The following is a 17,397-nucleotide window of genomic DNA, read 5'->3' as shown; positions in this document are numbered from 1 at the left end:
CTCTTGTTGTTTCTTCTGCCTAAAAGACTCCTTCAGAGCTATATTAAAGAACTCCTTTCCTGCAGCTTCTGCTTAAATGTTACCTCCTCAAAGATACCTTCTCTTATCACCGTGTATGACTCTATATTCTATGCACTTAGCTTGCTTTGTATTTTCTTCATATCAGTTTTAACCTGACATTTTATATTCACTCATTTATTTTTCTGTCTATGTGTTTCCCCAATGAGAATTTAAGTTCCACAGTGTCAGGGACGTTCTCCATCTTGTTCACAGCCATGTTCAATACTTAGAACAATCTTACACAAAGTAGATACTCAATGAACACTTATTGAATTGTTGAATTAGTTATTAGTATATTACTATTTTTCAGTGCATTTGAACTCTTCCATTACAAAAAAATAGTAGCAATTGTCTTACTAGAAATAAGATTTTCTAGCACTTTCTTTTCATCAAACAATTACTTTTTATTTATGTATTGAATATTTTGGTCTGCAGTACAGTGATATACTGTTATATTCTCAGTTCACCTGTCTCAGCAGTAGATGGCAAGAAAACAGAGAAATCTGTAAAGGGCAGATGACATTTGTCTTCCCAGGAAAGACAGGGCAAGATTCACTCTTTCAAGCAGTCAGATTATCATTTTATACCATAACCTAGCAAGTGTATCGAATATCACCTTCATGTAACATTTAGTTTAACTCTAAAAGGGAGCTAATACGAAAAAACAAATAATAATTTTTAGTTGTTAATCAACTAGAAAATTAAAAAGCATTTTCTAGCTGATTAATAACTAAAAATTATCCTGTTTTTCTATATTAATTTAATAATTCATTTAAAATTAGAAGAGACTTTTGAAAATAACCTACTGAAGGCAATTATTTATTCAAGATATAAAATAAAATTAGAACTTTCTGAGTTTCATTTGGTGTAAAGAAGGGAAAGGGTAGGAAATAATAGCAGTGATTGAGTGCATGGCAAGTGTATGGCTAATTCTCAGATGCTAATACCTGAGAGTTCCCTTCTCTTACAAAGCTTGAAGGAGCCAACAATCTAAGGATGGATGGGACATTGCTGACCAGGTGAGTGCAAAAAGAAGTAACCAAAAAGATGCTATATTCCCAGATGAAACAAATGTGAGTCATAAAATGGTTCTCAACTACTCTGTGGGAACCCTGGGCACCTTGTCTGGAACTGTAGCAACAAAGACAGTTATTTTCTAAAGCTGTTAGTCAAGGTTGTGGGCTCTTAAGTTGAATATTAAGCATATAGTTTTCTGAATCTTAAAAAATCCTCTTCCTTGTGGAGACTAATCATTATTAATTTCTTCATTCCTTTATTAAAGGAATGATGTAATAATTACAAAGGGAGGGGACTACATGTCTGCATGGAAACAGATCTGTGTTTATGGATTTTGAAGCCTAGTCACTCTGTTTCTAGCAGAGAATTTAAAAAGACTGCAGCTGAGAATTCTTAGATTTGAAAAATAGTGGTAATTTTCACAAATTACCATATGCAATTGCCAGTTATACTTCTAAACAATGGCCCCACTTAAGGAATATAACAAAAAAAATTATTGTAGCTTTCCTTTAGAAAACGTGAATGTTATCCCTTAATACTGTCTTCAAAGTTGATGGATTTCAACCTTATTATACACTGTTAATCTTACTGGTATCTAAAACAGAAGTTCCATCATTTCCCACAGACTTTGTGTTAATGTCAAGTCTCATTGGGATATACCTCAATTCTTTTTCAAATTTTAATTAACAAATTAAAATTATATATATATATATATATATATATTGTGCACAACATGATGTCTTAAAATATGTATACATTGTAGAATGGATCAAGCAAGCTAATTATCATGTTAATTATGTCCAATCCCTATTTTTTGTGGTGAAGACTGCTTAAAATCTACTCTGCAATTTTCAGTAATACAATACATTGTTATTAATTATAGTCATCATGTTGTACAATAGATCTCTTGGACTTATTCTTCCTGACTGAAATGTTACATATTGTGAACAACATCTCTCCAAAACTTCCCACAACCCCAGCCCCTGGTAAAACACCATTCTACTCTCTGAGTTCATTTTTTTAGATTTGATGTATAAATAGGATCATGTTCTAGCTTGATGTTTCTGTGCCTAGCTCATTCCACCTAAGATGTTCTCCAGGTTTGTCCACATTGTTGCAAAAAATAGGATAGCATTCTTTTTTTAAGACTGAATAGTATTCCATTGTGTATATTATACCACATTTCATCCATTCATTCACTGATAGACACTTAGGTTGATTCTAATGCTACAATGAATGTGGACATGCAGATATCTCTTTGAAATGTCGATTTAATTTCCTTTAGAAGCATACCAGAAGTGGGATTGTTGGATCATATAATAATTCTTTTTTAAATTTTTTTTAGGAACCTCCATACTGCTTTCTATAATGACTGTGCTAATTTACATTTTCCCCACATCCTTACCAGCATTTATCCTTTGTCTTTTTTATGATAGCCATTCTAACAGGTATGAGGTACAGATCTCATTTTTATTTTATTTTATTATTATTTTTATTAGTAAGTGACTTTATTTTGCACATCAAGATGGTATTTTTATTCAAATCATGAACATTTATCTTGCTGATAAAGATTCTTATTTTGAACAATTATATTAATGGATTTTTGGTACTCTCTTTTGATTAATAGGAGTGAGCTGAGTCGACAGAAACTTCATACCCAAGAGCTGCTTTCTCAGCTGGAAATAGCAAAGGAAAAGGTAGTTGAGGTAAGATAATGACTCCCCTGGGAAGTGCTTTCTGCTGCAGCTTGATACACATGTTATAGAATTTTACCTGAGCCAAATCCAAATTATTTCTCTACTTGGAAATAATACAGAAATCATCCATAACCCTAAAAGCCCACACGCAATATAATGTGAATAAAAACCTTGAACATCAGTGATTCATCATGCGTAAATAATAAAAAGTAGAGCTCTTATTTCTGCCTTACCAATAGACCTTGTGCAGTATTTCAGAGGATGTATTAGGATCCCCTTTATTATTTTTCTTTTTAAAGAAAGAAAGAGAAAGAATAAGAAAGAAAGAGAAAAGAAAAGAGAGAAAGAAAGAAAAGAAAAAAAGAGAGAAAGAAAGAGGGAGAGAGGATGGGAGTCTTGCTCTATTGCCCAGGCTGGAATGCAGTGATGTGATCATAGCTCAGTGCAGCATCAAACTCCTCACCTCAAGCCACCCTTCCATGTGAGGCTACCCTACCAAGTATCTGAGACTACAGGCATGCACCTCAGTGCCAGGCTAATATAAAATAAAAATTTCATTTTCTTTTTTTTTTTAGCTGTTTTCTAAAGTGACTATCTTGTTTTGTATTTCCACCAGAAACATATGAGTTTTGCTTCAGTTGTCCCACATATTCACAAGCATGTTGTATTATCAGTCGTTTTATTTTAGTAATTCTAAAAGGTGTATAGTGGTGTCTTAATTTGATTTTATTTTGCACTTCCCTAATGAGCTATGATGCTGAGTATCTTTTCTTTTTTTGTGATTATTTTAATATAATTTAAATTAAACATTTAATTTCTCAGTTACACTAATCACGTTTCAGAGGCTCAAAGGCCACATGTAATTACTGGCTATCTTATTGGATGGCACAGATTATCAAACATTTCCTTTATTGAAGAAACTTCTGCTAGACAATAGGATGCCTTAGCTAAAGTCATGAGTTCTTTCACATCAGAATTCGTGGCTAATCTTAAGTAGGAATTGAGCAATTTTATAAGACTATAACATTTAGTCCTAAAGCATTCAAAGTCCAATATTCTCATTCCATTTTACAGTTACAAATTTCTCTAGTTTTGATTTAAAAATTACCTGACCATATTTGCTATCTCCCCAACTAAGCTGGAAGCCTTTTAAGAATGGGGTCACTTTTTATCCAATTTGCCTGTCTGTGTCTTTTGGTTGGGGCATTTAGTCCATTTACATTTAGGGATAATATTGATGTGTGTGAATTTGATACTGCCATTTAAAGCTAGCTGGCTGTTTTGCCCATTAGTTGATGCAGATTTTTCATTATGTTGATGCTCTTTACCATTTGGTGTGTTTTTGGAGTGGCTGGTACTGGTTGTTCCTTTCCTTGTTTAGTGTTTCTTTCAGGAGCTCTTGTAAAGCAGGCCTGGTGGTGATGAAATCTCTGAGTACTTGCTTGTTCACAAAGGATTTTATTTTTACTTCACTTATGAAGCTTAGTTTGGCTGGATATGAAATTCTGGGTTGAAAGTTTTTTTCTTTAAGGATGTTGAATATTGGCCCCCACTCTCTTCTGGCTTGTAGGGTTTCTGCTGAGAGATCTGCTATGAGTCTGATGGGCCTCCCCCTGTGGGTAACCTGACCTTTCTCTCTGGCTGCCCTTAGCATTTTCTCCTTCATTTCAACCCTGGTGAATCTGACTGTTATGTGCCTTGGGGTTGCTCTTCTTGAGGAATATCTTTGTGGTGTTATCTGTATTTCCTGGACTTGAATATTGGCCTGCATTGCTAGGTTCGGGAACTTTTCCTGGGTAATATCCTGAAGAATATTTTCCAGCTTGGATTCATTCTCTTCATCACATTCAGGTACACCTATCAAACATAGATTAGGTCTTTTCACATAGTCCCATATTTCTTGGAGACTTTGTTCATTCCTTTTTAGCCTTTTTTCTCTAATCTTGCCTTCTCGTTTTGTTTCATTGAGTTGATCTTTGACCTCTGTTATCCTTGCTTCTGCTTGGTCAATTTGACTGTTAAAACTTTTGCATGCTTTGCAAAGTTCTCGTGTTGTGTTTTTCAGCTCCATCAATTCATTGATATTCCTCTCTAAGTTGTCTATTCTTGTTAGCATTTTGTCAAATCTTTTTTTAAGGTTCTTAGTTTATTTGCATTGAGTTAGAACATATTCTTTTAGCTCATGGAAGTTTCTTATTAGCCACCTTCTGAAGCCTGATTCTGTCAATTCATCACATTCATTCTCCATCAGGCCTTGTTCCCATGCTGATGAAGAGTTGTGATCCCTCGTAGGAGGAGAGGCATTCTGGTTTCAGGTGTTTTTAGCCTTTTTGCACTGGTTTCTTCCCATCTTTGTGGATTTATCCACCTGTCATCTTTGTGGTTGCTGACTTTCAGATTGGGTCTCTGAGTGGACGTCCCGTTAGTTGATAATGAAGTTATTTCTGTTTCTTAGTTTTCCTTCTAACAGTCTGGCCCCTCTGCTGTAGGACTGCTGAGGTCCACTCCAGGCCCTGCTTGCCTGGGGATCACCTGCAGCAGCTGCAGAACAGTAAGGGTTGCTACCAGTTTCTTCTTCTGCTATCTGTGTCCCAGGAGGATATCCGCCAAATGTCAGTCTGATCTCTCCTTTATGAGGTGACTCTTTGGGTATATGGGGGTCAGGGTCATTGTGATATTAATTAGCATTTTCCAGATAATTAGTGAGGTTGAATTTTTTTTCATATACTTCTTGGCCATTTCTATGTCTTCTTTTGTGTCTATCCAGGTCTTTGCCCATCCTTTAACTTAATTGTTTTTTTTCCTTGCTATTAACTTGAGTTTCCTATACATTTTAGATATTAATTCTTTATCAGGTATATGGTTTACAAATATTTTCTTTTATTCTGTATATTGTCTCTTAACACTATTAATTGGCTTCCCCTTGCTGTGCAAAAATTTTTACTTTGAAGCAATTTCATTTGTCTATTTTTTATTTTGTTTCCTGTGTTTTGGAGATCATAGCCAAAAAACCATTGCCTGGACAAAATGTCATGAACCTTTTTCCTATATGTTCTTAGAGTAGTTTTACAGATCTGGGTCTTAAGTCAACGTCTTCAAATTATTTTGAATTGACTTTTGTATATGACATGAGATAATAGTCTAATTTTATTCTTCTGCCTTTAGACATCCAGTTTCCCAAGATCATTTATTTAAGAGACTGTCCTTTCCCCATCGTGAGTTCTTGGCCCCTTTGTCACAAATCAATTGGCCATAAATGCCTGGATTTATTTCTGGGCTATTTGTCTATTTGCAAGTTTTTATGCAAGTATTATGCTGTTTGGGTTATTACAGCACTGTAATATATTTTGAAGTCAGCTAGTATGATACCTTGATCTTTTTTCTTTTTGCCCAAGATTGCTTTGGCTATTTGGGGTCCTTGTGGTTCTACACAAATTTTAAGATTGTTTTTTCTATTTCTGTGAAAAATGGCGTTGTAATTTTGATAGAAAATATACTAAATCTGTAGACAACTTTGGATAGTATTAATATTTTAAAATATTTCTTCTAATCTATAAACACAGGCTACCTTATATTTATTTTATCATTTTCAATTTCTTTTATCAATGTTTTAAAGTTTTTGTTGTACAAGTATTTTACTTCCATAGTCACATTTATTCAAAAGTATTTTATGTTTGCATATATTGTAAACTGGATTTCTTCTTGATTTCCTTTTTGGATTTTTTGGTTACTGTATAGAAATGTTACTAATTTTTCTTGGCTGGTTTTGTATCCTACAACTTTGCTTAATTCATGTAGTAGTTCTAAAAGCTTTTTGGAGGTGTCTAAATGATTATATATATAAAATCTACAAATTTATCTGCTTTTCCAATTCAAATCTTCTTTATTTCTTTCTCTAGTATAATTTCTAGTACTATATTGAATACAGTGGTAACAGCAGACATCTTGTTCCTGATCTTAAGAGAAAAAGCTTTCACTTTTTCACCAGTGAGTATATTATTAGCTATGGGTTTGATATACATGGCCTTTATTATGTAGAGATACATTCATGCTATAGCTAATTTGTTAAGAATTTTTATGATGAGGGGATATTAAATTTTATATAGTACTTTTTCTGCATCTATTGAGATGATCATATGGTTTTGTCCATCATTCTGTTAATGTCGAATATGAAAATAATAAATTTTGTATGTTTAACCATTCTTGCATTCTTATGATAAATGCCACTTGATCATGGTGAATGAAACTTTTAATATGCTGTTGAACTCAGTTTGCTAGTATTTTGCTGGGAAGTTTTACATCTACATTCATCAAAGACATTATAATGTAATTTTCTTTTCCTGTAATGTTTTCATCTTGCTTTGGTATCAAGGTGATGCTAGCCTCATCAAATGAGATCAAAAGCATTTTCTCTTATCCATTTGTTTGAAAGAGTTAAAGAAGTGTATTCTTGGTTCTTCTTCAAATGTTTGATAGTAGCAATGAAGCCATTAGGTGCTGAATTTTTCCTTTTTGGGAGATGTTTTTGTTACTGATTTAACTTTCTTACTCATTATTGGTATGTTCAAATTTTCTGTCTCTTCATGTTCAGTCTTCTTTTTTTTTTTTTTTTTTTTGTCTGTGAGACAGTCTTTCAGTCACCAGGCTGGAGTACAGTGGTGAGATATCAGCTCACTGCAACCTCTGCCTCCCAGGTTCAAGCAATTCTCCTGCCTCAGCCTCCCAAATAGCTAATTTGTGCATTTTTAGTAGAGATTTTTCCATTCTTTTGCATTTGCTGAGGAGTGATTTACTTCCAATTATGTGGTCAATTTTAGAGTAGGTGCCATGCAGTGCTGAGAAGAATGTATATTCTGTGGATTTGGGGTGAAGATTTCTGTAGATGTCTATTAGGTTTGCCTGGTCCAGATCTGAGTTCAAGTCCTGGCTATCCTTCTTAATTTTCTGTCTCATTGATCTAATAGTGACAGTGGAGTGTTAAAGTCTCCCACTATTATTGTGTGGGAGTCTACATCTCTTCGTGGGTAATTAAGAACTTGTTTTATGTACCTCAGTACTCCTATATTGGGTGCATATGTATTTAGGATTGTTAGTTCTTCTTGATGCATTGATTATTTTGCCATTATGTAATGCCCTTCTTTGTCTCTTTTGATCTTTGTTGGTTTAAATTCCATTTTATCAGAGACTAGGGTTGCAACTCCTGCTTTTTTTTTGCTCTCCATTTACTTGGTAAATCTTCCTCCATACCTTTATTTTGAGGCTTTCTGTGTCCTTGCATGTGAGATGGGTTTCCTGAATACAACACACTGATGGGTTTTGACTTTTTATCCAATTTGCCAGTCTGTGTTTTTTGATTGGGGCATTTAGCCCATTTACATTTAAGATTAATATTGTTATGTGTGAATTTGATCCTGCCATTTTGATGACAGCTGGATGTTTTGCCCATTAGTTGATGCATTTTCTTCATTGTGTCGATGGTCTTTACCATTTGGTGTGTTTTTGGAGTGGCTGGTACTGGTTGTTCCTTTCCTTGTTTAGTGCTTCTTTCAGGCACTCTTGTAAGGCAGTCCTAGTGGTAACAAAATCTCTCAGCAATTGCTTGTCCATAAAGGATTTTTTCCCCTTCTCTTATGAACCTTAGTTTGGCTGGATATGAAATTCTAGGTTGAAAGTTCTTTTGTTTAAGGATGTTGAATATTGGCCCCCACTCTCTTCTGGCTTGTAGGGTTTCTGCCAAGAGATCCACTGTGAGTCTGATGGGCTTCCCTTTGTGGATACCCGACCTTTCTCTCTCGCTGCCCTTTGCATTTCTTCCTTCATTTCAACCCTGGTGAATCTGATGATTATGTGCCTTGGGGCTGCTCTTCTTGAGGAATATCTTTGTGGTGTTCTCTGTATTTCCTGGACTTGAATGTTGGCATGCCTTGCTAGGTTGGGGAAGTTCTCCTGGATAATATCCTGAACAGTATTTTCCAGCTTGGATTAATTCCCTCCATCACATTCAGGTACACCGATCAAACATAGATTAGGCGTTTTCACATAATCCCATATTTCTTGGAGGCTTTCTTCATTTCTTTTCACTCTTTTTTCTCTATTCTAGCCTTCTCATTTTATTTCATTGAGTTGATCTTCAATCTCTGATAGCCTCTCTTCTGCTTGGTCAATTCAGCTACTGAAACTTGTGTATGCTTTGCCAAGTGCTGGTGCTGTGTTTTTCAGCTCCTTAGAGTCATTTATATTCTTCTCTAAGCTGTTTATTCTAGTTAGCATCTCATCTAACCTTTTTTCTAGGTTCTCAGTTTCTTTGCATTGGGTTAGCACATGTTCTTTTAACTCTGAGAAGTTTGTTAATACCCATCTTCTGAAGCCTGTTTCTGTCAATTCATCAGATTCATTCTCCATCCTTGATTCCTACCTGGTGAGGAGTTGTGATCCCTTGAAGGAGTGGCGTTCTCCTTTTTGGTGTTTTCATCCTTTTTGCACTGGTTTCTTCCCATCTGAGTGGCTTTATCTACCTGTGGTCTTTGTAGTTGGTGACTTTTGGATAAGATCTCTAAGTGGATGTCCTTTTTGTTGATGTTGAAATGATTTCTTTCTGCTTCTTAGTTTTCCTTCTAATAGACCCTTCTGCTGCAGGACTACTGGAGGTCTACTCCAGACCCCGTTCACCTGGCCATCACCCCAGGGGCTGCAGAACAGCAAAGGTTGCCGCTGGCTTCTTCCTCTCCTATTCTCATCCCAGAAGGGTGCTCACCAGATGTCGGCCTGAGCTCTCCTTTATGAGATGTCTCTTTGGGTATATGTGGGTTGGGGTGTAGCTTGAGAAGACAGCCTGTCCCTTACAGGAGCTTGAGTGCTGTGCTGGGAGCTCCATTGTTCCATGCAGAGCTGCTGGGCAAGTACCTGTAAGTCTGCTGCAGCTGAACTCATAACCGCCTCTTTTCCCAGGTGCTCTGTCCTAGGAAGGTTGGCTTTATTTATAAGTTCATGTCATGCTGCTGCCTTTTTTCATAGATGTCCTGCCCTGCACTGAGTAGTCTAGTTACAGTCTGCCTGCAGAGGCATTGCTGAGCTGCTGCAGGCTCTGCTCAGCTGCTGTGTGAACTGCCTCGGTAGTTAGGGACACCCTTCCCCCTACTGAGCTGTACCAGCCTGGGTCCAGCTGTGCTTGCTGTGAAACTCTCAGTCCAAATTGTTTCAGATTTCTTGTTTTGTGGGGGTGGTGCCTGCTGAGCCAGATAGCCTGGCTCCCTGTCTCAGCCCCCTCCCTTTCAGTTAAATTGGCGGCTCTGTCTCACAGGTGTTCCTGGCACCAGTTGAAACAGCCACCTAGACCTGTGTGAGTTTCTGTGTGCCTACCCGGCACCAGCTAAGACAGCCGTGCTGGAAACTCATGGAGCTTTTCAGCTCAGGAATCTCCTGGTCTGTAGGCAGAAATAACTCGTTTGAAAATGAGGTGATCGCTCACCCTCTGCTTTGTTCTCACTGGGAACTGTACTCCAGAGCTGTTCCTATTTGGCCATCTTGGATCCGCCTCCAGTGAATTTTTTAGTTCCAGAAGTTCTCATTGGTTCTTTCTTAAAATGGCTATTTTGTCTTTCAGTCCTTGGATTTTTTTACTAGATTCCTTGGACTCTTTGTATTGGGTTTCAACTTTCTCCTGGATCTTGGCAAGCATTCTTGCCATCTGGACTTTGAATTCTATATCTGACATTTCAGATATTTCAATCTGCTTAAGAACCATTGCTGAGGTCCAGTGTGCTCATTTGGAGGTAAGGTCTTGCATTCATTTTTAACATCACCTAAGTTAGACAACTCAGCTAACTCATGGAGCCCCTATCCTTTCTGTCTGCTTAACCAGGATTGTTGTCATTGTTCATAAAATAGCCCCACCACACACAAAAATGCATGCATGCAGACATACACATTCACTGATATCACATTATTTTGGAATAAAATTTCTATTATCAGACCCTAAAGATTTTCAAATAAGAAAACTAATATCTTATAATCCGTAAAATAGATGGCTAGTATCATATTTGATAATTAGTCTGAAACTTAAAAATAAGAATAATATATAACCTTTATTTTCCTGTTCTCTTTTGTTTTCACATCTTTTTTTTCCTGCCAATCTCATTTATTTCCTCAGATACTCCCTGCCTATTTACATTGATCATCATAAGACTATACGTGTAGGCCAAAGTAATCAAAGAATTGGGTGAAAGTGGTCTTGTTTGTAAACAATAATTTGCTGTAACTTTTACTGACACATTGTTTGACTAAAACAGCAAATAAATTCGGTGAAACTGATTATTCAGTCACAGTGTTCCTTTTTACAAATCATCAACTTATTTACCAGAAAACAAAAGTATTGCTACTTTTCACCCCAGATTTACCCACTCCCTAGAAAGTATGACTAGAAAGTATGTCTTGAAGGCATGCCATTTATGCAGCCTTAATGAGATCTGTGGAAATTGAAATGATGGGCATACAATCCTTCATATGCAGCAGAAGCCAAGTTTTCCAAACCTAAATTCTCTGATGTAGCCATTAATACTGAGTATTTTTTCTCATGGTAATATTTTCTATCTAGAGAAGTTTATATAATAAGAAATTCAAAATCAACATTTTAAAATGTTTCTATTGTGCCAAGAATTGCTCTAAATACTTTACATTTATTAACTCACTTAGCCTTCACAGGAACCCCATGAGGCCGCTATGTCTGAATATATGATTATTATCATCACCATTCATACTTTATAAATAAATAATAAAATGATCATTTTGCAAGTAATTTGAATGAGGAGTCAAATCTAGGCAGTCTGTCTTGAGTGTGTATGCTTCATCACTATCCTATACTGCTTATAAAGACCACAAGAACTAAAAGATTTATTGACATTTAAGTTTTTCTAAAGAATTCCTTTGCATTAACTTTTAATGTGTGCAATCAAATTAAAGTTTCTAATAAGAACTATAATAGCAATAGCAGCAACAACCAAACTTCACATCAGAAATAGCTGGTGACTTCCTAAGAAAAGGAAAAAAGAAGGCCGGGCACGGTGGCTCAAGCCTGTAATCCCAGCACTTTGGAAGGCGGAGGCGGGTGGATCACGAGGTCAAGAGATCAAGACCATCCTGGTCAACATGGTGAAACCCCATCTCTACTCAAAATACAAAAAACATTAGCTGGGCATGGTGGTGCGTGCCTGTAATCCCAGCTACTCAGGAGGTTGAGGCAGGAGAATTGCCTGAACTCAGGAGGCGGAGGTTGTGGTGAGCCGAGATTGTGCCATTGCACTCCAGCCTGGGTAGCAAGAGTGAAACTCCGTCTCAAAAAAAAAAAAAAAAAAAGGAAAGGAAAAAAGAAAAAATATATGCGTGCCTAGATTGTCTATTGTAATCTCCTTTTTAGGCCACAGCAAACAAGAAGATGAGTATTTCTCTGCTTTGTATCACAAATTATATCACTTGACATATTACCATTTTTTCTGATGATTTTGAAATAATGATTTTTAAACTTTATACAGTAAAGAAATGCCATTTTGCTGGTTAAAAAGAAATAAAAGAAAGAAAGCTACTTATTCTCCTCTACTGATCTCTCACTGAATTAATATATATTGAATACACATTCTTTTTCTTGTCTTACACTGTAGGTTTTGTCTCTACTACAAAGAAAAAGGTCCCTCTTATCATGGAGCTTGCATTCTAGTGGGAGAGACAGATAGAAAAGAAGTAGATAGGCAATATAGCATAAGATAGTGATAAGTGCCAGAAAGGAAAGCCAGCAGGACACAGGGATAGTGAATGCAGGAAGGAGTTCTCTGAGAAAATAACATTGAAGTAAAAACTCAAATTATGAGTAGTAATGCATATAAACATCTGAGCAGAAGAGCAAGAATAAATGAATGCTCTGAGGTGGGGACTACTCTAACATGTCCAGAGCAGTTCAGAAAGCAGTGCAACAGCAAAACAGTGAGGGAGGGGAGCAGTGGTAGATGTTGATGACAGAGATATAGGCAGGGACCAGATGGTGGCAACTTGTGAGATATGGTATAGATATGAATTTCATCCTATGTGTATCACTGAAGAGTTTCAATCAGGACCATGATTTGATTTTCTTTGAATATGGCTACTGTGTAAAGACAATACTATAGCAGGCAGTGGGAGAGGCAGAACAGTCAGGAGGCCACTGCAGACATCCAGGCTAGAAATAGTGGTGTTTGCACAAGAGCATTAGCAATAGAGGTGGGAAGAAGTGGAGATTCAGAGTCTATTTTAAAGCAGAGAATATGGGACTTGCTGATGGATTAAAAATGGAGCCAGAAGGAAAACAAAAGATCAAGGGTGATCCAACTGCTTCCTTCCTTCTGTATGGAAGAAACAAGAACAATTTGAATAAATAGCAAAACAGCCTGAATACAGATTACAATTATTATAGAATTTAAAAATTAAGTAAATTTGGAGCATCATACTGTTTTCATTTCCCATAAGGTTTTTGTTTCCAAACAGGTTTTCAACAAGATTTCCATTTATTTCCTTCTTTTACCATTCAATTATTTCAATTTATTCTGGGCAATTGAATCCACTAATATTAATTTTTCACTAGTCTATTTGTTTTTTTGGCTAAAGTAATTTTTAGAACATTTGCAAATTGAACAATATCAGTAATCTTTAATGCATTTTACTTCTTGTTTTTCTTTAGCAAGGTGCTTTGCCTAATGAAATTTTCAAAATGAAATTTCAAAAGTCTATTGTGCTTGGCTTGTTAATACTTAGGACATTTTGAGTCATCTTGATTTACAGATCTTCAAAAGAAATGCTCAAGTGGAGATTTTTACATAGTTTGTAATTATTCAGAATGGTTAAAGAATAGAAAAAAATAAGGAATAAAATAAGGAATATCACTGCCTTCAGTCCTGACCTCAGCAGTAAACCTGTGACTCACCTGTAATGAAAAGGTCATATAATGTGGCAGCTGAATGAAGTGTGTGACAGGCAGCAAGAACCTGAGGCTGTTCTCAGATCTATAATGTCCTATTTATTCTATGCCTGACACTTGAAGCTTGACATTTTTAATTGTACAGCTCAGCTGAACTAAGAAGAGAAAGCCAAAAGAGCATTTTGGTTTAAGTATAAGGACTTTTAAAACAATTTCAGCAATCATCTCAAAGCATAGAAATCCTTCCAATATTAATGCAATCACATTCTGTGGCTATGGCCAACAGTCTCTGCATATTGAATAGGTTTTTACTGCTCATCTCAAGTGAACCAGGGAAGTATGCGTTAAGTTCCTGTTCTTCAAACAAGAAAATCTCCTCAGATACTCCTCAAATGCCTCCTTAGGTGAAAGTGCTAGATTTTGTTTTCTAGGAAGTAAGATTTTTCTAAGTGGCTCAACCCTATAGCAACAAACAAGGTTGCTACAGCTTCACATGGTGCCTCAACTCTGCTTTCAGCTGGTGAAAACTGCATTCCAAAACCAGATGAAGGTATTTACCTTAGTCTCCAACTGTTTGATCTGGGGTTTTGCCAAACGCCCCTCGTCATCAGCTTCTCAAGCTTACTGACCTCACTGTAAGTCTCAAGTCTTTGCAGTGTTTGCTTTACCCACCATGTTTTATAATTCCAGCCAAGATTGGCAAAGAAATTTTATATTTATGAAGAATAAGGCTTCCAAACTGAATGAATTTTTCCAAAAATGTCTCAATTAAGGCTTTCTTGATGAAGAAAAACATAATTCTGTGGGTCTCGATTACTCAGAGACTGTGCAAGATCAGGATGGGAATAGGAGAAATGAGTAAAAGGAAGCATGAAGAAAAGTAAAAGGTAGAAGAAGAACAAGAACAAAGGAACAAAGGTGAAGTGGGGGAAGCTCCATGTGTTGTGTGTAAATGTGTGTGGCATGGGTAAGTACTCGGTCAGGGAACTCAGCAACAAAGAGTTAGTCATTTCTATTTTCTCAACATTTAAAAAATAGTCTATATTTCAGATGTGCACTTGAGTGGTATTGACAGTGATTTAGTTTATTAAAAGTACCATATTTACCATTATGCTTTCAATTCAGTTATAAAGTTGCACTGAATGACCTGTTCATTTGTGTTCATTTATCTTCAAAAAGAGGAATGAAATACAATAAAATAGAAATAAATGTATTTTCACAATTGTCATTATTTTAAACTGTGCAAAAATATTTTCCTTATATGTCTCACTTTAGGAAAACTTCTAAATGAAAATTTAATCTCGAATATTAGAGATGAAAAAGGTTTTGCCATTTAAAAAATAATATACTGTTTTTAAAGTAGGATGGGAAATAAGATTCTCAACATATAATGTGACTTCTCAATTTTAAACTCATATTTGCCATGGAAATTTTCTTGGTCATGCTCTCCTCTCTGAGCTCACTCTAAGCAATGCTTTTCAGTTTCACAACTTTAATTCTCACTTTGTAGTAGGTAATTTAAATTTCCTCTCTAAGCCCTGAGTTCTGGACATAAACCTAGAACTACAGTATCCCTCCTACCTAAAATCAATGTTTTAAATTTCTTCAGTATTCATCTACTAGACAATATGACAGCACCACCCTTCTGTTTAAAAAATTAAACTTGTAATGAATCATTATTATTAAAGACTGTTCAGTCTAAACTCCCCATTTGATTAGTTAAGACTGTTCAAAGTTTTGGTCTCAGACTGTCTTTGTAATTTTCTTCTACCACTATCTTTCCTGTACATCATATGCCACACACTCTGAGGTTGCTATTTGTCATAGGCACCTTGCAATTTCTCTCTCTGTGCTTGACCATCTTTACTCCATAGGGCAGGCATGGACATGTGCCCTTCAGAACTCTTTAAGAAAATCTGCTATAGGGAGCAGAGTTAATTGAAAGCCTTCAGCAGCCAATCCTGTGAATGCGGAGATCACATTTTCCCTGGGCTACCACTAACCAGTGACTCAGCATAGTAGAATTATAAGTGCTAGCCCATTTCAGCCCTATGCAATATGTCTCAAATAGGCAACTTTGATTCATGAAACCCCCAACATTCTGCCTGAGACTTTCTGAGAACAATGCTATAGTCTGGGGTTCTTCCTAATTCTGCTCTCTCTCCTTTTAAAAAGCACAGACATGCATCATGCTCTGAGGCTTTCCTTATCTACTCACTTTCACCCTTGATTCTTCATAAGTGTCTCCCCTAATAAATGTCTAGTACACATAGTTCCAAGTTGGTGTCTGCTTCTCAGGAGACCTGAGCTGACCAACACTTGTCACTTCTGTGTATCTACTTCTACTCATTGTGCAAGATTGAATACAAATACAACTCATCAGCAATTTTCCACTTAATTATCTGAGAGCAACTCTTTTTCTCCTCCGATATATAATATCCTCTCATTCATCTTTTTATGGTATTTTACTCCTTTAAAAATGTATGAATATGGAATGTATGGCACCACAGTGGCAGTGGCTGCTGTGCATGCAGACCTATGCATGGTGGCAGCTGGGGAGCCCAAGGTTGGACCTCTCCCGCAAGTACTGACCTAGCTGGGTTCTGAGTGACCAGACAGCCAGATTGAGGCTTTAGGGAACAAAGCAGAGGCTGGGCTCAGGCCTGAGCCAGGGCAATATAGGTGCCCAACAGCCCCCTGTCACACTTGGTAGGTAGGGCAGCAACAGTGGCCTCTTTAGATGAAGAAAGCTTTGTGCTGTACTTCACCACTTATGCAGAATTTGATGCTGTGATTGGTTACTTAGAGGATGTTATCAAAGATGCCAAGTTCCAGTTATTAGAGAAATTTCATGGACAAGTACTACCAAGAGTTTGCAGACACAGAAGAAAAAACTCAACTTGATGCCTATTTTTGGTAGGAAAGTTTATAGAACAGCTGCTGAAGAGGATTCCTGGATTTAACATGGCAGTTTTCACAGCAACATTACAGCACCATAAGGATGAAGTGTCTGGTGACATATTCGACATGCTGCTCACATTTACAGATTTTTCTGGCTTTTAAAGAAGTATTTCTGTACTACAAAGCAGAAAAAGCAGGTCAGAGACTGGACTTACACAGTGGCTTAATGGTGACTTTGTTGTGCAAATCTTCTTCTATGCCAGCTTCCCAGAACAATCTGTGGTACTAAGGTCCTGCCTCCAGGAAATGAATGGGAGCATTCTGGATCTCACTGGCCCAATTGGCCAATAGGTTCAGCTAATTATGACAGAAAAATACATCTTAAATAGACGGACTCTGTTCTGCAATTCCTCATTCATGTTAAGTATTGATGGGTCAAAACGAAAATGACCTGACACTCCTAGACCTGTTTCTCCTGAAATACTTTTCTGTATTTTGTAACCTTAGTAGTCTTCCCCAAGTGCTCCGTAACCCTAGTATCCCTCCCCTCCCCAACTAGACACCTCTCTCAGGTGCCCTGAGTCAGATTCCTCTAGAGCAAGCCCATGTCAAGCATTCCACCTAGGGGGACCCTTCTCCCAGTATATATGTTGTGGAATAATCCACCATCACGAACTCTTCTTGCCCAAGCAGATTTTGCATGAATCCTTTGTGCACTCACAGCTCTTTTTTTACATGGGTCAGAGATTCAGTATTTCATCCTCAATGGGGCTTTTGAGTATT

The 17,397-nt window shown here is 36.8% G+C and overlaps 1 pseudogene; it reads left to right on the top strand.

Annotated features, from left to right (window-relative positions):
- Nucleotides 1-1,056: 1,056 nt before the first annotated feature.
- Nucleotides 1,057-16,903, top strand: LOC116544480 (annotated as a pseudogene).
- The last annotated feature ends 494 nt before the right edge of the window (nt 16,904-17,397 follow it).

This window comes from Sapajus apella, unplaced genomic scaffold, assembly GCF_009761245.1.
Source record: "Sapajus apella isolate SASKATOON/1434 unplaced genomic scaffold, GSC_monkey_1.0 scaffold1, whole genome shotgun sequence".
NCBI lineage: Eukaryota > Metazoa > Chordata > Mammalia > Primates > Cebidae > Sapajus > Sapajus apella.
This window is presented reverse-complemented; position numbering and strand designations above follow the sequence as displayed.